The sequence below is a fragment of the Schistocerca piceifrons genome, chromosome 8 (assembly GCF_021461385.2).
Source record: "Schistocerca piceifrons isolate TAMUIC-IGC-003096 chromosome 8, iqSchPice1.1, whole genome shotgun sequence".
NCBI classification, from domain to species: domain Eukaryota; kingdom Metazoa; phylum Arthropoda; class Insecta; order Orthoptera; family Acrididae; genus Schistocerca; species Schistocerca piceifrons.
Genome location: NC_060145.1, coordinates 446,786,116 through 446,790,691, shown reverse-complemented (window position 1 = coordinate 446,790,691; position 4,576 = coordinate 446,786,116). Strand labels below are relative to the sequence as shown.

The 4,576-nt window shown below is 47.6% G+C and overlaps 1 pseudogene; it reads left to right on the top strand.

The window, feature by feature from the left end:
* The first annotated feature begins 1,816 nt into the window (after positions 1 to 1,816).
* LOC124712920 lies at positions 1,817 to 1,934 on the top strand (annotated as a pseudogene).
* Positions 1,935 to 4,576: the final 2,642 nt, after the last annotated feature.

The following is a 4,576-nucleotide window of genomic DNA, read 5'->3' as shown; positions in this document are numbered from 1 at the left end:
CTAGAGTAAACAGAAGTAATAAACTACCAATCACATCTATGGGAAGAAAATAACAAAGCCACGGTTGCCGAGAAGAACAAGACAGACTTTATGAACTTCCTCAAAGTAGCACTCGAGGCGGCTTTCAAGAAAGCCACGCAGCCCGCGTGACGTCACGGCCCACCCCTCGCTGCACAGACGGGTGGGAGGGAGGCGGCAGCAGCTCCCGGTCTCGCCCCGCCCGCCGGGAAACTCCAGCAGCGCGGCGACACAGTGTCGTCTGCTACGTGCCTTTGTGCTGGTCTCAGGGTTGAGTGAAAAGCAGAGAAAGCCAAATCAAAAAGAAAGTGAGAAATGATCCGGCAAAAACACAACGGAAAAACCTGCGCCAAAAATTTGCACAAGCCAATTTAAACGTCGTTGTAAAAAAATATTCCCTTCTCTCTTCAATTTCAGACCAAATGTAATGTTGTTTCGTTTTCATTAAACTTGTTTTGGTTTGCTGTGTATGCACTGTCCCTTTGCTAAAACTATATTGCACAAAACCAACAGAAATTTTGCACGTGTGATTTTCGGCGTTTGGGAGATTTCATTTTTGAAATTATTCATAAAAATATGTTGAGGTGTCGTAAAGCATGGTATAACCATAGTTATATTCTTTATTTATATGCGATAACCGCATGTAAACTGTGCCACCAAACTCGCCACTAACTAAAACCGCCTAAAATACAAAAGGAACGAAAACCTTTGCTCGTAAACTTCCCATGTGCAAAACTCATAAAATATTTCAAAAAAATTTTCTTAAATCTTGTTACCCATTTTATAACCATAGACTGTTGTTGTTTGTATCAGTTTTACATAATGTTTAAATGGGTTAACAAGCTCACACAAAATAAGATCCCCAAATATTAACGGATGTCATACCAAAAACCGACCTAGAAAAGACTCCATTTAAATACAGTGGAACTGTAGACTGTCATTCTACTTCTCTCGTAAAATTTCGCAATTGTAAAAATGTATGTTTGACAGCATAAAACATGTAACTTGATGACATTAATCGTGATAAAAATCTAAATGACAAAAAGGACTTTCGATAAAAAGAACAAATAAAGGGGACTTTTTAAAAGGAAAATAATGAAACGAAATGTAAATGAAAAGTATGTTTATTTGTATGCCAATAACTAACTCAATAAAGCTTTATGAACGTTAAACAAAAAAGGTGCTGTTGGGTCCCTTGTTTTTTTTTTCGCGTCGTCCCGCCACCCTCTCTTTCCATGTTACCGTTGTAATCCTTCATAATCATTAAATCACTGTAATAAACGTATGACACAAGATTAATTTTCTCAATATGAGGAATAATATACTAGGGAAAACTGCCAAAAATGCCCGGAAAATAAGGAAACTGTGCGATTCCGCAGATCTTTTCTCAAATAGCACAGAGCCCATTTTTTGTAACTGAGATGGTCCGCTGCTCCGCCGTGTTTAAGCCCTGCGCCACACAGCAGGAACAAGGTGTGTCCTTCGCCAGTGTCGGAAGCTAATGACAGACGGTGCATCGATCATCGCCTCACCCACGCAACGTGGGGGCGCGCCTGCTATTCGGCAATCGCTTCTGGCACGTCGGGCGTACGGTGCCTCTCGTGGACAAAGTCGAAGCCTTCTAGGACTCCGGACGTACGCTAGGCGACGCATTCGGAGCAAGTGGCCGCTGTAGGCGCGTAGTGGCGTCACGACGTCCTCGCGTTAAATATGACCCGATTTCGGCCGAAAATTGCAGTTGTGTTTGTCTGGAGAAGAGCCACACGCGACTTACGACGTGCCATTACGTTACACCATCGTCAACGGCCATACCGTGTGGAATACACCGGTTCTCGTCCGATCCCCGAAGTTAAGCAACATCGGGTCGGGTTCGAACTTGGATGGGTGACCGCCTGGGAACAGGTGTGCCGCCGCTCCACTGAGTGCCAGGTAGCCGAGGGTGACGGGCCGCCCCGCCGAAGCCGGCAGACCAGCGGACAGCGCCAGCCCCCTGCGGTGTTCGCCGTGCGAGCTGCAGCGCTCACCGCCTTTGCGAGTCCTGGTCTTCAGGTAGAAGGGGCAGGAATAAAACTGACTGTTTCTGGAAGCTATGGCAACAGTAAACTGTGGTGACGCAGTGCAATGCATGTTCGACCGGAATTACGAGAGGGCAATTGCAATTGAAATTCGTAACTTGATATTACACTACTGGCCATTAAAATTGCTACACCACAAAGATGACGTGCTACAGACGCGAAATTTAACCGACAGGAAGAAGATGCTGTGATATGCAAATGATTAGCTATTCAGAGCATTCACACAAGGTTGGCGAAGGTGGCGACACCTACAACGTGCTGACATGACGAAAGTTTCCAACCGATTTCTCATACACAAACAGCAGTTGACCGGCGTTGCCAGGTGAAACGTTGTTGTGATGCCTCGAGTAAGGGGGAGAAATGCGTACCATCACGTTTCCGACTTTGATAAAGGTCCGATTGTAGCCTATCGCGACTGCGGTTTATCGTATCGCGACATTGCTCCTCGCGTTGGTCGACATCCAATGACTGTTAGCAGAATATGGAATCGGTGGGTTCAGGACGGTAATACGGAACGGTGTGCTGGATCCCAACGGCCTCGTATCACTAGCAGTCGAGATGACAGGCATCTTATCCGCATGGCTGTAACGGATCGTGCAGCCACTTCTCGATCCCAGAGTCAATAGATGCCGACGTTTGCAAGACAACAACCATCTGCACGAACAGTTCGACGACGTTTGCAGCAGCATGGACTATCAGCTCGGAGACCGTGGCTGCGGTTAACCTTGACGCTGCATCACAGACAGGATCGCCTGCAATCGTGTACTCGACGACGAACCTGGGTGCATGAATGGCAAAACGCCATTTTTTCGGATGGATCTAGGTTCTGTTTACAGCATCATGATGGTCGCATTCGTGTTTGGCGACATCGCGGTGAACGCACATTGGAAGCGTGTATTCGTCATTGCCATATTGGCGTATCCACCCGTCTTGATGGTATGGGTTGCCTTTGGTTACACGTCTCGGTCACCTCTTGTTCGCATCGACGGCACTTTGGACAGTGGAAGTTACATTTCAGATGTGTTACGACCCGTGGCTCTACCCTTCGTTCGATCCCTGAGAAACCCTACATTTCTGCAAGATAATGCACTACTGCATGTTGCAGGTCCTGTACATGCCTTTCTGGGTACAGAAAATGTTCGACTGCTGCCTTGGCCAGCACATTCTTCAGATCTCTCACCAATTGAAAACGTCTGGTCAATGGTGACCGAGCAACTGGCTCGTCACAATACGCCAGTCACTACTCTTGAAGAACTGTGGTATCGTGTTGAAGATGCATGGGCAGCTGTACCTGTACACGCCAGCCAAGCTCTGTTTGACTCAATGCCCAGGCGTATCAAGGCCGTTATTATGGCCAGAGGTGGTAGTTCTGGGTACTGATTTCACATGATCTATGCACCCAAATTGCGTGAAAATGTAATCACATGTCAGCTCTAGTATAATATATTTGTCGCGTGAATACCCGTTTACCATCTGCATTTCTTCTTGGTGTAGCAATTTTAATGGCCAGTAGTGTAGATGGTGTGAAAATTCCTGTCGAAAACATCACCGGTTTGCAGTTAGATTTTGTGCTGCATTCAGTTTTTGTAAAAGTAGGCAACCAAGACGAAGAAGTGACAGTAGTGATGACAAACAATGGGACTTGGAAGCTCAACAACAGGAATGAGACGGTCAGTAACGTTACGATACAGCAGTCTCGGTGTGGTATTAGGAACGTATCTACAACTTGTCATTTGAAGTGCCAGATGAGGGAATCATGAAAACTTTCAGACTATAAGGAAACGTAATCAGACTAACAGGGGAAACATGACGCACTGCATACAGGATACAACTAAAGTCGGGATTGCATAACGTACAGATGGACTTACGGAAGCACGTCACAATCCCCGTGTCAGTCTGTGGACACAGAGGATTCGTTGGATACAGCGGACAACTTGAAACGAGTTCGATATGCCGTGGCACAGGCCGCAAGAGAAATAATAACCCACGTAGACGCCCGGTGCAGTTACCAAGGGAGAATTCGTATGCAGGGGCAATAAAGAACCTGAACGCCGAATTCCCTACGCTGCCACTCAGGGATGCAGAAGGTCAGTGGCAGATAAACAAGGAACCGGAGGAGGTCACGTCCCCTGCCGGCCCTCAGCAGCAGGAGGAGGACGAGGAGGAGGCGGCAACTCCGCCACCTGCAGCGGAAGCGGCGCCCGCCCCCGCGCTGGCTCTGCACCGTCAGAGTGCCGTTTACCTGCCGTACTCTCACGAATCCCCCGGTCTTCCATATACAGCATTTGAATCCACCCGATGCCGATGAGTAAGCCATGTCCCTCCCCCAACCAAGTTACAGACCCTGCCAATGCTCTCGAAATCCCATCACATTCCGACAGCACGGTTCCATTAGTTAGAAGGCTGACAGGTGGAGAGCTAACACCTGTGGCGGCCGCTGAGGCATTCCAGAGGCGTTCCCAAAGAAACGTAGCTTGGTAGCA